The sequence below is a fragment of the Esox lucius genome, chromosome 8 (assembly GCF_011004845.1).
Source record: "Esox lucius isolate fEsoLuc1 chromosome 8, fEsoLuc1.pri, whole genome shotgun sequence".
In the NCBI taxonomy this organism is placed as follows: Eukaryota; Metazoa; Chordata; class Actinopteri; order Esociformes; family Esocidae; genus Esox; species Esox lucius.
This window is the reverse complement of record NC_047576.1, coordinates 33162941-33179706: the sequence shown is the minus strand read 5'-3', so window position 1 is coordinate 33179706 and position 16766 is coordinate 33162941. Positions and strand designations below refer to the sequence as shown.

The following is a 16766-nucleotide window of genomic DNA, read 5'->3' as shown; positions in this document are numbered from 1 at the left end:
CTGTGTGATATGGCTAGGCAGGAAATGATACACAGCAGATTGATGCTGAGTCCTATATCCTCTTCGGTGGTATGAAACCTTTATGTGCTATGTGAGAATGAGCAAGTAGGTGAGTGATAATGAGTTGCAGTGGAACTTAATTAAGCACAGACAGTGATGTTTGGGCATGTTTTGTAGTGCGTGTGTGTGGTGGCATGCAAGAGACGCTGAATGTTTAGTAGTGTGTGTGTGTGGCGGCATGCAAGAGACGCTGAATGTTTTGTAGTGCGTGTGTGTGGCGGCATGCAAGAGACGCTGAATGTTTTGTAGTGTGTGTGTGTGGCGGCATGCAAGAGACGCTGAATGTTTTGTAGTGTGTGTGTGTGGCGGCATGCAAGAGACGCTGAATGTTTTGTAGTGTGTGTGTGTGGCGGCATGCAAGAGACGCTGAATGTTTTGTAGTGTGTGTGTGTGGCGGCATGCAAGAGACGCTGAATGTTTTGTAGTGTGTGTGTGTGGCGGCATGCAAGAGACGCTGAATGTTTTGTAGTGTGTGTGTGTGGCGGCATGCAAGAGACGCTGAATGTTTTGTAGTGCGTGTGTGTGGCGGCATGCAAGAGACGCTGAATGTTTTGTAGTGTGTGTGTGTGGCGGCATGCAAGAGACGCTGAATGTTTTGTAGTGTGTGTGTGTGGCGGCATGCAAGAGACGCTGAATGTTTTGTAGTGCGTGTGTGTGGCGGCATGCAAGAGACGCTGAATGTTTAGTAGTGCGTGTGTGTGGCGGCATGCAAGAGACGCTGAATGTTTAGTAGTGTGTGTGTGTGGCGGCATGCAAGAGATGCTGAATGCCGCCCACTGTAATCTGTCATGGTGCTTTCAATACACATCCAACAGCCTTCATTCACTGGGAGCGGACAGGATTTAAACTGATGGACTGAGTGGCTCAAATGAAGGAATAACAAGCCTTTTCCTCACCATATTATTTCAGCCGGTTTGGCTTTTCCTCCTGAAGCTAGATATCCATCAGGAGGCACACGCCACACAGTTTGTTCAAGAAAAAGCATGTGGAATCCCCGTCTGGCACGTACACATTCACGCCAACACCATCCACTCCGACACCACCCAGCCCCACCCAACCACACACGTACATAGAATAGCTGGGCAGCCCGAGAATCGAGATCCAACCGGGCCGTGGCAATGCAGTCTCCCAGTCTGGATGCAGTCAGTCAGCCATCACAACTGAATGATATGCAACACTAATTGATGGCTAATAGGTCCGTAAACATGGTTAGCTCATTAAACGTAATCATCTGAGCCAGATTGCCTTAGCCAATGTACACAGTCACACACACATACAGTACAAATCAAAAGTTTGTAGAATAATAGTGAAGACGTCTAAACTATGAAACAACCCTTGGAATCATGTAGTAACCAAAGGTGTTAAACAGATCAAAATACATTTCATTTTGTACATTCTTCAAAGTAGCCACCCTTTGCCTTGATGAAAGTTTTGCACACTCTTTGCATTCTGTCAACCAGCTTAACGAGGTACTCACCTGGAATGCATTTCATTTAAAAGGTGTGCCTTGTTAAAAGCAAATCTGTGGAATTGATTTCTTAATGCATTTGAGCCAATCAGTTATATTGTGATTAGTTAGGGTTAGGGTTGGTATGCAGAAGACCATCATTATGTCTTTACAGTTATCTCTGTACTACTTGTTCTTAATACTGAAAGAACAAGCAAAAAAACTAATAAGAAAAGAGAAATGAGTCCATCATTACTTTAAGACATGAAGTTTGAAAGTTTCTTCAAATGCAGTCACAAAAATCCTCAAGCACTATGATGAAACTGGCTCTCATGAGGACCACCACAGGAAAGGAAGAACAAGACTTACCTTTGCTGCCAAGAATAATTTAATTTGAGTTACCAGAATCAGAAATCGACAAATAACTGCATCTTGGATTGCCGCCCAAATATATGCTTCACAGAGTTTAAGTAACAGATACATCTCAACATGTTCAGAGGACATTGTGTGAATCAGGCCATTATGCTCAAATTGGTGCACAGGAACCACTACTGAAGGACACCTATAAGAAGAAGAGACTTCCAAGAAACACAGGAAATTGACATTACCGGTGGAAATCGGTCCTTTAGTCTGATGAGGCACACTCAACAAGCATGGCTATGAAATTGTGCTGTAGCGATACGCCATCTCATCTGGTTTTTCATGTACTGGAACTATCATTTGTTTTTCAACAGGAAGACAACCCAAAACACACCTCCATGCTGTGTTGGTAAGTGATGGTGCTGCGTCAGATGATCTGGCCTCCGTAATGACCCAACCTTAACCTAGTTGAGTTAGTTTGGGATGAGTTGGATCACAGAGTAATAGAAAAGCAGCCAACAAGTGCTTTCAGGTGACTTCCCCATAGTTGAGAGAATACTAAGAGTTTGCAAAGCTGTCATAAAGGCCAAGGGTGGCTACTTTTGAAGAATCTAAAATATACATTTATTTTGATTTGTTTAACAGTTCTTTGGTTAATACATGATTCCATATCTGTGGAATAGTTTTATTTCATATCTGTGGAATAGTCACTACTATTTGATAATGTGAAAAAGATTAGTAGGTGTGTCTTAACTTTGGACTAGTACTGTATATACCTATGTACATAGACAGACAGACAGACACAGAGACAGTTACACACGGATACACAAGGACATGCACACACACACAGTACCATCCCCCATACAGTCAGCCAGCCCAAGGGAGAGAAGATTGGAGGGGAGTGGGGTTCAAAGGGCTTGGCTAAGGTAAACCCACCCCCCACTTTCCCCCTACCCGCTTGCTTTCTCTCTCCCTCTCTGTGTGAATGCCATTTTTCTCACATCAACCATTTGAGCTGGCCTAATTGCTTTCAGATGGAGGTTATCCTCCCACAGTCCCTCCAATAATAGGTAAAGTAAATGTTGTGCTTCTTGTAAAAATAACGACAGCCATTTCACATCCTCCCCGGACCGGCTCGGAACGAAAGGCTGCTTTTTAAGAGAGGCAAGAAATTAGCTGCTGTTTATTCGCTTAAAACACTGTGCCAGGAAGCCTTTTTTCCTCCCATGTGCATGTTCCATCCTTCTCTTCCTCTGCCACCTCTTCTGCCTTGCCTGCCTACTCATCCTTCCTTTCGTTCTGCCTTGCCTGCCTACTCATCCTTCCTTCGTTCTGCCTTGCCTGCCTACTCATCCTTCCTTCATTCTGCCTTGCCTGCCTAATCATCCTTCCTTTCGTTCTGCCTTGCCTGCCTACTCATCCATCCTTCGTTCTGCCTTGCCTGCCTACTCATCCTTCCTTTCATTCTGCATGCCTGCCTACTCATCCTTCCTTCGTTCTGCCTTGCCTGCCTAATCATCCTTCCTTTCGTTCTGCCTTGCCTGCCTACTCATCCTTCCTTTCGTTCTGCCTTGCCTGCCTACTCATCCTTCCTTTCGTTCTGCCTTGCCTGCCTAATCATCCTTCCTTCGTTCTGCCTTGCCTGCCTACTCATCCATCCTTCGTTCTGCCTTGCCTGCCTACTCATCCTTCCTTCGTTCGGCCTTGCCTGCCTAATCATCCTTCCTTTCGTTCTGCCTTGCCTGCCTTGCCTGCCTACTCATCCTTCCTTTCGTTCTGCCTTGCCTGCCTACTCATTCTTCCCTCGTTCTGCCTTGACTGCCTACTCATCCTTCCTTTCGTTCAGATATATATATATATATATATATATATATATATATATATTCTAAGAGTTTCCATGCTTCTTTTTTTTTTTCAAGCAGACATAACTCTATAACCAGCCTCTTTGGCTCCAGAAACCAATTGCATAGTTTCAAGCATCCACTTACTTATAGGTGTCAACATTTAAAAGCAAACGTCTTTCCCCATGCTATTCTTTGTAAGTTTGGGCAGAGTAAATATTAGGTGCAATTGGAGTGGTTCAGCCCCACTAACCAGGGGGCAGAAGCCTACCCTGGTGTAGTCTGACCCCATCTGTCAGCAGACTGACGTGAGTCAAATCAGACCTGGGGGGAGCTGAAAGTCGATGTCTGGTGTTCCCTTCAGTGTGTTTGTATATTGGGCAGCTGTTGGAGAACACACGCTGACCGGAGGCTACAGTCCTGGACCCGGATTAACCCCAGTCACACCCCTGCCTGAGGGGCTGCGGTGGTCTCAGGGTGCCTAGCGGCTAACTACACCATTTAGCCCCCGATCCTCCTTTAACCTGACCCTTGCTGGGCCTTTCAACACCAGGGCTGTCCTGTCCTATCATCTGCCTTCTCTGTCCCCACCTTACCTAAAAACTTACTTAAAAACATTTGTTCAATAGTTTTTTTTAAGGGTTTTATTACAGTTTTCAAATGTTATCCACAGCCACTATAGAAATTTATTTAGTTTGGCCATTTAGTCATTGTTTTTAGGCTCAGCTGCGGATTTGTTCAGAGACTTCACGTAGTATACTCGTGTGTTATGTGCTGTGAATTAGGAAGTCCATTACTCGCCCACGGACTCAATTAGGTTTAACAAGCTGGAAAGGAGTACATGAGACAAACAAGGCAGACAGGATGTTAATGTGGACTCCTTGACACAGCGGCAGAGTACTAGGACATCTGCTGTGTGTGTGTGTGTGTGTGTGTGTGTGTGTGTGAAAATGGAAAGCGCTCCCTCATTAGTTGTTTTTTATTAGTGACTATGTCCCGGTGTTGGTTCTTGAGTGTATTTAAAAGGGAAGAACGACAAATGTAGAAAATGTGCCTACCTCACAGGGTTGTGAGGCACTGCTGCGTAGAAATGCTAGAATACAGCAAAAATACAGCAAATATACAAAAACAGCAAATAAAACACAAATACATTTGGGAAGTATTACTGATTGTGAGACATGATATGAACATTTTATAGGATACCTTCGAGTCGAGTGGTTACAATTTTTTCTTGGAAGCGACGGGACTCACAGGAAGCCTACATTAGAAAACCCCCCTTGTGTGCAACAACATATGCTTAATGACACTGCTCACATAAACAGGCAAAAAGCTTTCATAATATATCAGATATGTCACCTAAAACTAAACTTTTACTGGGCCTTGACTGTATTTCTCTTGACTGTAAGTTGAAAAGGAAAAGTGTAGAGTGAGGAACAGAAGCGTTCAATTTGCAGTGGTCTCCTAATTTTAACCCTTCTGTTCTTTACTCAAAACCTTTTTTGGAAAGGAAAGAAAAAGGTGCAGTGGTCTCTTCATTTTTTCCGGAGTTGTATATATTATATATGAAAGAAATATGCAAATCTTTGTCATGTCAATCATCTATCCGAACAATATCCCAGTAAAAATCAGTTGTGACTGAAAACAAATGGAAATGTGTTCAATTTGTCCTGGTCTTGATTTTAACATCCACAGGATTGAACAAAAACCAGAACAAATGTCAAATTATTTTCCAGGCAGGCAGTGCTTACCAAGGATCCTGCAGTAAGTATTGATATGTTCTTATCTATAAGATGGGGTTTTGTTGCATAGACTACTACACACAAGGCCTGCTGATGGCAGAGCTCACAGAATGAAATTCCTCACATGAAATGTGTCATATCTTACAATAGATTATACTTCACAAATGTAGCTTGTTTGCTGTTTACATATGTGACACACCGCCCTGTTGCTCTTCCATGCTCTCTGTGATGGAGGGAGGTTTGCACTTCGACAGACAGTCCAACACTAAGTCAGCTTTGGTACATTGACACATTTTCCAAATGAGTTGCTGTTCGCCTTTTAGACGTCCCTCTGAGAGGACAAGAATATTCTGTCCCGGCCAGAGAACCATTAGCTTTTATAGGTTTCCTATGCCATTGTTTTAATGGAAAGTAAAACAATATATTTCTATATTGTCATCCAAAAGTCCATCCAAGAGTTGTTTCATACTACCATTGATAAATTAGGCACCCGGCTTGGTTTACAGCAGTTGAAATTAAATGCATGTATGGCACCTATGGACAACATGGTCTCTCAGCTCATATTGCAGGGCTTTAGGTAACTCATGGTTAGTTACCACTTACATATTTTCACCATGGCCAGTTAGATTTAACTGCTTGTTAAATTGTTTATGATGATGGATTCATTTAAAGCATATGAAAGCACATTCTGTGGTGGCCATTTTACATCACATAGTTTTGCTATGTTCCGGCCCTCTGGTTGCTGTCTACATTCCCTCAGGTCCTTTTGGTTGACTTGACCAGAACCACAGGTGACGTTGCCTTGACGGCTAACAGGGAAATTCCAATGGCTTCATTTTAATGACAAGCAGCCATCATGCCTCAGAGCGAGAACTAGGGAAGTAGAAAGGGTTAGTGTTTTGCTTAGGCCGATACCGCATTTACCAAATCTGTGTGAACCACTCCCCGTGCGTATGCTGGTTAGCATGTGGACAGTTAAAGTGATACATAGCTAGTTTGTCATAATGTTTTTAAAATCTGCACAGTGGCCCTCGCGTCCATATCCCACGCCATCTGTTGTGTAGATTCAGCTATATGCTTCTGGATGAACCTACAGGCCTGACTCCCAGATGAATGAATAGGATGAACACAACAGATGGCTTATAAAAACCACTTTTCACAAGATTTTCAAAAAACTTAGATTTTTGGCTAGAACTAGAGGATGCGTTAAATGATCCATAAAACATTTAAAAACTTCAAGCGGAGGAGTTAACCGTACCATCCGTTGAGACAAAGAAAGGAGAGAAGGTTTGATGTTTATTCTGTCAATGGGTTGCGGGTGTAACATTTAAATGATCTGCATGACTGCTGTCTTGAAGGTATTCAGCTCATCCCTCAGAACTCAGCTCCATTGCCTACTCATGGAATCCATATGCTGAAGGATACCGAAGCCTCACGTATGGTTTATTTCATGATGAAATGCAAGGCCTGGGCCCATGAAAATGTGCCTGACAGTTCACTAAATCAGATCCCTCCACCCCTTCCTTTGAGTCATCCACTCCTGGTCTTGGGGGGGGGGGTGAAATCGTTGGAGGCTCGGATTAGAGACGGCCTCTTGGTGCTCTTGGTCTTCGTCTCTTTTCGTATAAGCCCCTTCATATAATTTATGTTTTCGTGAAGCAATTTTATAGACATGTTGGCGTGGACCGTAAGAGTCAAGTGTCATCTATTACAGCTAGGCGGAGTAGCTATTCCACACACCTCACCAGCTGGCTTGCCCTCTGCAGAAACTCTGCTTCTGTTGTGCTAATGTTGTGCAGGTGTTCAATGCAGCCAAAACGACACATGCTTTATCAGGTCTGCAGGGAAACAGAGGTGTCCAGCGTTATCTTATTAGTCTACAGTCCTTTATCCAGAACCCCATTTGTCTTTCTACATCCCTTGCCATACACTGCTTTTCCTCCCTCCTTTTTCCTTTAGTTAGCAAGTTGTTCAACATTATTTTTCAAAGGGCTGCCGAATGCTGCCTGGCTTTTAAACAGGTTTTTTTAATTTGTTCCGCTACGTTTAATAAAATGCCTAGCAAAGGCCTCCTCGAGCAGATGTGTGTGTTATGTGGGTGATGTGTGGGTTTGGGTGTGTGTGTGATCCAGGTTTATGTGAATATGTGGAGAACAGATGTCCCCACAAATATAGTAAATCCTGACAAACTGGTCCCCACAGGGTCCGTCTAGGAAAAAAGACATTTCTAGCTGAAGGTTTAAGTTGACATTAACATTGCCACAGTGTCAGAATGGAGGTTATGTTTAGATTCTGGCTTAACAAGTTAAGTTTAGGGTTCAGCTTTAGGGCCAGTTTATGTTTAGGGATGAAAGTAAGGTTATTGAGTTTAAGGTTAGGGTTAGGTTAAGGTAAGAGTTGGGGTCGGTGTGTGTGTGTGTGTGTGTGTCGGTGTGTGCATGCAGTTCACTGTGCAGAGGCTTTCTGAAGTGATAATATATTTTCATAATACATTTTCAGAACTTTCCCATGTGTTAATAAATAACTGCCCCCTCACGTTCAATAATTGGTTGCACTCCCTTTACCTGTAATAACTGCAACCAAATGGTCTTGTAGTTATTGATTAATCTCTGTGGATGTTTTTTTCTTGGCAGAATTTTCCTTGGCAAGTCCTGCCAAACATCATAGTTGGGTTTAGGTTTGCAAGAAAGGTCCCTCCCCTCTTATTTTGGATCAAAATTATTTTGCATTTCTGCTTTACATTTCCCTGCAATCTAATAAACCTATTTCCGTTTGTATTCAGCTCTTTCAATATTTCCTTATGCAATGGATGTGCCACAAAAGCAAAGGTTTCTCTATTGTTTCGCCCTGATTGCTGTTTTCAGATTCTTAACTGCTCTTGTTCCACATTCTAACCTTTAGAAATATAAGCCATGTTTTCGGTTCCTCTGGGACAGAGGTGAGTCTGAATAGGAGCCAAATTGACTCAATGCTTCAATGAATATTCCATTTTAATGGACAGAGACACAGAGCATAATAGAGGAATAGCATTATTGTGCTCTCCAGATAACCTGTGATCTCAGTTTGGCAACCATGTCCCAGATGTTACTGTGCAGCCATGCTGACAAGGACAAAACTTTTCGCGTTACTAATATATTTGTTCTTAAGTTCAAGTAAATTATAAGGACCACTATAAAGGCATATTTTTTGTTTGGCCATTGTAAAGATATACAATATTACACATCTGTTTCTACAGTGTTTTACTAGCCTCCACCCTCTGAAGAGCATGACAATGGAAGACAGATGAGAGTCAGCTGACAGTGTAGTATCACTGTATGATGTCCCCTTGTGGGGACTGGCTGGTGGCAGGGGACAAGAACCCACTCCCAGTATCTCGGGATTAAATTCATTATTTCAGTGAAATAAATTCACTGAAGAATCAAGTTTATTGTACTGTAAAAACACTATACCTCTACCAAATAGGTTCCTCTTACAGGTTTTTAGTGTAACAAATGTGTCTGTGGCAGTAGTTTGACACAGTAGTTTGATCCAGTAGTTTGTCGGTTCCTTCACACATCTATTGACAATATTGCAGCTGCGTTAATGCCAGCCTGCAGTGAAAGTTTTTACCTGCAAATTTGTTGCCTCTTCAAGCAGTTGCCTCGTCAAGCAGTAGCCCCCTTAAAGAAAGTGGACAGTAGTTTGCCATTAAATTAAGCTCCAATATTCATTGCATGACAAAGTGAGTTACTCTTGAAGAAAGCAGTCTGGGCAATCTTTTGTGGTGTATTATGGCATGTAGGTTCTGAATGAAAAACACATTTTGATGATGTGAAAGATGATAAAAAGAATATTAGATATTTTTGTATGGCAACCCTACTGCAATATTCCAACATAACCTCAACTTTGAAAACCTCTGAATTAAGTACACTGGGTAGTTATGAATAAAGAGTAGAGAAAGAGGGCATGGACAGATACGGCCAGCTGACATAACTATACTGTATCTCCATACAGTACCAGTTAAATGTTTGGACACACTTACCCATTGAAGTGAATGGTTAGGTATGTCCATACATTTGACTGGTAATATACTGTTACTGTAGGTTCACAATCGCTCCAGCAATAATGTTGGACATTGTTATAAATTGAAGTATATTATTACATGGGGCTTGTTAAGGTCCCATACTTAAAAAGTTTTAATCAATATACAATATACACTCACCTAAAGGATTATTAGGAACACCATACTAATACTGTGTTTGACCCCCTTTCGCCTTCAGAACTGCCTTAATTCTACGTGGCATTGATTCAACAAGGTGCTGAAAGCATTCTTTAGAAATGTTGGCCCATATTGATAGGATAGCATCTTGCAGTTGATGGAGATTTGTGGGATGCACATCCAGGGCACGAAGCTCCCGTTCCACCACATCCCAAAGATGCTCCATTGGGTTGAGATCTGGTGACTGTGGGGGCCATTTCAGGACAGTGAACTCATTGTCATGTTCAAGAAACCAATTTGAAATTATTCGAGCTTTGTGACATGGTGCATCATCCTGCTGGAGGTAGCCATCAGAGGATGGGTACATGGTGGTCATAAAGGGATGGACATGGTCAGAAACAATGCTCAGGTAGGCCGTGGCATTTAAACGATGCCCAATTGGCACTAAGGGGCCTAAAGTGTGCCAAGAAAACATCCCCCACACCATTACACCACCACCACCAGCCTGCACAGTGGTAACAAGGCATGATGGATTCTTGTTCTCATTCTGTTTACGCCAAGTTCTGACTCTACCATCTGAATGTTTCAACCATAGATTGTATATATAATGGACGACGCCCTTTCGCTCTTTTCCATTGGTGAAAAATGAAGCCACCAGTGTCCTGATACGGCGCTGACATCTTGGACTTGCGTCTGCGCAGATAGCGATCTTGGGACCAGTTCTGCGCAGTAGTTATGCGCAGTAGCGAGAAGGAAGTAAAGCCGTAAAGCCGCGAAATCAACGGCGCCACCCCTGTGCCCCGCCCTCACTCTCCCTCGCAGAATGCGCATACCGTAATCAATCGCAAGTCCAAGTACAGTACAACCTTTGCTTGTTAAACCTAGACGATATGTTATAGCCTAACTTACATCATGTTTAACCTTAATTTAGAATAGGCCTAATACAAAAATAATTGGTAACTTCTAGCTAACGATCACCTGCTAGCTATTAACATGGCTATTAACGAGGCTTGTTGTCTTTTAGCTAACGTTAGCTAGCCCATTACATTTATTTACTAATTAAATAGCTTATAAATGTAACTTACCGAAAAAAATTCAAAGATCGATTGGAAATGCCAGATCGGTTAGCACAATGTACTGCAGAACAACCCATTATGTCCGTGTGAAATTATATCAATTATAGAAATTTAGAGATTAAATGTAAAGTTCCAATCTCCTCAGTCCTCCGAAGATTCAGTGGCTCCTCGGCTCAGATAGCTGTCAATCACAGCTGTGAATCACGACGTCACACCACCGTTTTTAGAGCATTAAATAACTAACTAAAAACAAACTTATTTTAAAAACAAACTCTTGAATTTACATTAGCGTGATACAAACTACAGTAAATGACAGAAACCAGCTTCGGAAAAAATATATTTGAAGGGTAATTTAATTGTTTAGTTGATCTCGCGTCCCATTGAATAACATGGGGAGGGCGGGGTTTATGACCTATACTGGGACCACTCACCAGGGGGCGATCGAGACGTTTTGGCTTCACTTTTCAGGGCTTGTGCGGCACACTTGGTTTCAACAGAAATCGAGACTCATCAGACCAGGCCACATTCTTCCAGTCTTCAACTGTCCAATTTTGGTGAGCTTGTGCAAATTGTAGCCTCTTTTTCCTATTTGTAGTGGAGATGAGTGGTACCCGGTGGGGTCTTCTGCTGTTGTAGCCCATCCGCCTCAAGGTTGTGCGTGTTGTGGCTTCACAAATGCTTTGCTGCATACCTCAGTTGTAACAAGTGGTTATTTCAGTCAAAGTTGCTCTTCTATCAGCTTGAATCAGTCGGCCCATTCTCCTCTGACCTCTAGCATCAACAAGGCATTTTCGCCCACAGGACTGCCGCAAACTGGATGTTTATCCCTTTTCACACCATTCTTTGTAAACCCTAGAAATGGTTGTGCGTGAAAATCCCAGTAACTGAGCAGATTGTGAAATACTCAGACCGGCCCGTCTGGCACCAACAACCATGCCACGCTCAAAATTGCTTAAATCACCTTTCTTTCCCATTCTGACATTCAGTTTGGAGTTCAGGAGATTGTCTTGACCAGGACCACACCCCTAAATGCATTGAAGCAACTGCCATGTGATTGGTTGATTAGATAATTGCATTAATGAGAAATTGAACAGGTGTTCCTAATAATCCTTTAGGTGAGTGTACACTACCATTCAAAAGTTTGGGGTCATTTAGAAATGTCCTTGCTTTAGAAAGAAAAGCAGTTTTTTTGTCCATTCAAATTTAGCAGAAATACAGTGTAGACATTGTTAATGTTGGAAATGACAATTGTTTCCGGAAATGGCAGATTTTTTATGGAATATCTACATAGGTGTGCAGAGGCCCATTATCAGCAACCATCAGTCCTGTGTTCCAATGGTACGTTGTTTGCTAATCCAAGTTTATCATTTTAAAAGGATAATTGATCATTAGAAAACCATTTTGCAATTATCTTAGCACAGCTGAAATCTGTTGTGCTAATTAAAGAAGCAATAAATCTGTCTTTCTTTAGACTAGTTGATCTGGAGCATCAGCAATTTTGGATTTCATTACAGGCTCAAAATGGCCAGAAACAAAGCGCTTTCTTCTGAAACTTGTCAGTCTATTCTTGTTCTGAGAAGTGAGGGCTCTTACATGCGAGAACTTCCCCTAAAACTGAAGATTTTGTTCAACGGTATGTACTACTCCCTTCACAGAACAGTGCAAACTGGCTTCATTAAATACCACCCTGCAAAACAATTGTCTCAACACCAGAACACAAACTATTGTTCTGGATGGAGTTAGGTCTTATAATCTTGAAGTACACAGAGGTGTTCCTCAGGGCTTTATCTTAGGGCCTGTTCTTTTTACTATATACTGTACATAAATACTATTGGTCAATCTGTAAATAGTTGTGCTTTTCACCTCTATGGTCACTATTCTCTATCTTTCTGCTCCAACAATTAATGCAGCCTTGTTAAGATTGAAAAGTTTTCCAAGAAACAAACTAGACTTGACCTTTCTTGCACTTTACTGGAATCTTGTTTCATCTTTTTACTTTTCTTTTTGTAAAATTGCAGTGTTACAGAGATAAGAAATCAATATACAAATATTACTGTATCCATTTAGGAGGTATTACACAGATAACTACATAAATACGCATTCCTACCAACGTAAAAATAACATTGTAATGTACAATAGACATAATAGGCCGCTACCTCCAGCTACAATACGGAAATAACATTAGTTCAATAATACAAGAGTTCAGTAGTCGTTTACACCTACTACTTACAGACAAATATTCTCCTAGGCCGAAGCGAATCAAAAATACGTTCCTCAACGATGTGTATCTAGCACCGTCTGTCTTGCCTGTTTTGGGCTCGCTGAAGAATTACACCTGAATAAGAAAGAACTATCTGCGCATTGCGACATATCTCTATTTCTCCAAGCTGCTAACAAGCCGGCAGAGCCCGCAGATCAGACTGATGATGCCAATAGCCCAGAATGCCCACTCTGATGCAGATTCACCCAACAACTTATTTCTGTGACTAACTAAACATTCAAGGCAGCACAGACCCCAAACTTTTGAACAGTAGTATATATACAGACAGAAAACCATACAGAAAGAGTGTGTGCATTTTATTTGTATTTATTACAGAGGAACAGACATTGGTGACAAAAAGGGCAATAATGCACTACTCTCTCGTCACTCTCTATGGAGGGTAAATTGTGGTGATAATGACTGGTCAGTGAGTAATGTGGTGCAGGGGCTCTAATAAATCAAAACAATTTTACCAACCCACCTTTCATTGAATTTCAGTTGAATCTTAATTAAAAAAGACAATTACAGAAATAGAGAACCTTGGTGAATTTTTTATGTTAAAGAGATACATAAGATACAAAAAAGTATTGTCAGCCACCAATTGTGCAAGTTCTCCCACTTAAAAAGATGACAGATGCCTGTAATTTTCACCATAGGTACACATAGGTACATAGAGACAAAATAAGAAAAGAATATCCAGAAGATCACATTGTAGGATTTTTTATGAATTTTTTGATAAATTATGGTGGAAAATAAGTATTTGGTCAATAACAAAAGTTAATCTCAATACTTTGTTATATACCCTTTGTTGGCAATGACAGAGGTCAAACGTTTTCTGTAAGTCAAAGGTTTTCACACACTGTTGCTGGTATTTTGGCCCATTCCTCCATGCACATCTCCTCTAGAGCAGTGATGTTTTGGGGCTGTCGCTGGGCAACACGGACTTTCAACTCCCTCCAAAGATTTTCTATGGTGTTGAGATCTGGTGACTGGCTAGGCCACTCCAGGACATTGAAATGCTTCTTACGAAGCCACTCCTTCGTTTCCCGGGCGGGAAATGTTTTTGGGATCATTGTCATGCTGAAAGACCCAGCCACGTTTCACCTTCAATGCCCTTGCTGATAGAAGGAGGTTTTCACTCATAATCTCACAATACATGGCCCCATTTATTCTTTCCTTCCTTTTTCACGGATCAGTCGTCCTGGTCCCTTTGCAGAAAAACAGCCCCAAAGCATGATGTTTCCACCCTCATGCTTCACAGTAGGTATGGTGTTCTTTGGATGCAACTCAGCATTCTTTCTCCTCCAAACATGACGAGTTGAGTTTTTACCAAAAAGTTCTAATTGTGTTTCATCTGACCATATGACATTCTCCCAATCCTCTTCTGGACCATCCAAATGCTCTCTAACAAACCTCAGACAGGCCTGGACATGTACTGGCTTATGCAGGGGGACACGTCTGGCACTGCAGGATTTGAGTCCCTGGCGGCGTAGTGTGTTACTGATGGTAGCCTTTGTTACTTTGGTCCCAGCTCTCTGCATATCATTCACTAGGTCCCCCCGTGTGGTTCTGGGATTTTTGCTCACCGTTCTTGTGATAATTTTGACCCCACAGGGTGAGAACTTGCGTGGAGCCCCAGATCGAGGGAGATTATCAGTGGTCTTGTATGTCTTCCATTTTCTTATAATTGCTCCCACAGTTGATTTCTTCACACCAAGCTGCTTAGCTCTTCCCACCCTGGTGCAGGTCTACAATTTTGTTTCTGGTGTCCTTTGACAGCTCTTTGGTCTGGCCATAGTGGAGTTTGGAGTGTGACTGTTTGAGGTTGTGGACAGGTGTCTTTTATACTGATAACAAGTTCAAACAGGTGCCATTAATACAGGTAACAAGTGGAGGACAGAGGAGCCTCTTAAAGAAGAAGTGAGAGCCAGAAATCTTGCTTATTTGTAGGTGACCAAATACTTATTTTACAGAGGAATTTACCAATAAATTCATAAAAAATCATACAATGTGATTTTCTGGATTTTTTTCCCTCATTTTGTCTCTCATAGTTGGAAGTGTACCTATGATGAAAATTACTGACCTCTCTCATCTTTCTAAGTGGGAGAACTTGCACAATTGGTGGCTGACTAAATACTTTTTTGCCCCACTGTAGAAGAACAAATATCATCCTCTCCCTTCCAATCCATTTTATTTAGCTCCAGGATCTTCACTTTCATTAATATCTTCAATAAGCAATCTAAATGCATTTCAATGGCACAATATTCAATACTCCCTATCCAGTCCACTGGACTAGTTTTGCCCTTATTTTCTTTCTGGGTGTCTTAGTGATATGACACAAGCCCTCAAATTAGACTTGAGGTTTCGCACAGCGAAGATGGAAAGTACATGCATTGTCACAGCTTTCCCAAAAGTCCAATTTTGGCTTTTAAATATTTAAAGAATGCCAGTAAATCTACTTTTACTGTTCAGTAATTACACCTATTTTATTGCCCACTGCAATAAAGTTGTCTGTAAACTTTTTATAAAAACTGCAAGGTTGACCACTTTCCAACCAGTTACATTAAATGTTGGTGTAACACATCTGAAGACTTATCAGCTCTTCATATATGAAAAATATATATTTACCAAACAATACAGCGATTGTTATCATTTTACTAACAAATTCTCTTTTACAAAAACTTGAAGAGAATGAAATCTTTTTCTACATCTCTTCAAATCAAACTTAAAATCAGAGCACCTCTTCCATTAGCACATAGCCATTATATCCGGCCCACAGAACCTCACTCACCAGGTCCAGCCCCTGTCTGGAGCACCACTGTGTTAATGAACTGGCCCATCGGATTAATAAGCAAAGCTTGATAACTAAATTCTTAGCTGGGACTAGAGAGAGGGACAGTGTTGAAAAAAGTTGTGGTGTCTGTCGGTGCGGTTGCAGTCGATTCCATTTTAATTTCAGACAACTAAATCCAGAACAGAACAACTCAATGTCCTTGATATGGCCCCTCAGGGAAATAAATCTCAATCTGACCCCTTCCCAATTCAACCCAGTTGGGCACATAACAGCATTTCCCCCGGACGCAGTAAGAGCCATGCTGTATGTGAGGAAGTGAAGACTTATATCTGACTTCTCAGATTAATAAACTTCAGGCTTTCATCTTTCACAGGCATGTTTTCCATTGTTTTTATTTGACGTTTGTGTTCCTGTGTGTTCAGAGGTATTGTCATGGCTGCCAATCCCCAGACATCTAAATCGCGTTGCTCTACTTGATGCTGTGGCCTGCTAAGCTGGTCGTTTATCATGGCCAGTTTCTACAGTCTGTGGTGGTGGGGTGTTAAACAGTAACATATCTCTGACCCTGCAGCTCTTCAGACTCCCTGGCCTCAACTGATGTCTGCAATAACTCACCCACCTGTCTCAGGGCTGCATCCGAAATGGCATCAATGCGACGGCTTACTACTTTGGCCTAAACTCTACGCAGAACCTTATTCCCTAAATAGTGCACTACTTTTGGCCATAGCCATGTGTGGCAATGTGTTCTCTGTGATCGGTAGTTTGGGGGGAATTAGCACTCTAGGGTACTATACAGAAATCCTGTACAGTAGAATTATTTTTAAGATGGTATTAAAAAATGAAGAAAACTACAAATTTTCTGGGTTTAGGAGTCAGCGTTTGGGACACACACTATTAAAACATATACAGAACCAGTCAAAAGTTTTGAAACACCTACTTAGGGTCTGGCAATAGTGCCGTAAATATCATTATCAGGTTTTTTTGATAATTA

At 41.7% G+C, this 16766-nt stretch overlaps 1 protein-coding gene across 2 annotated transcripts in view; it reads left to right on the top strand.

Moving 5' to 3' along the window:
• The window catches only part of anos1b (anosmin 1b), a 79221-nt gene that overhangs the window by 15827 nt on the left and 46628 nt on the right, over nucleotides 1-16766 (top strand). The gene's annotated exons all lie outside the window — the stretch shown is intronic.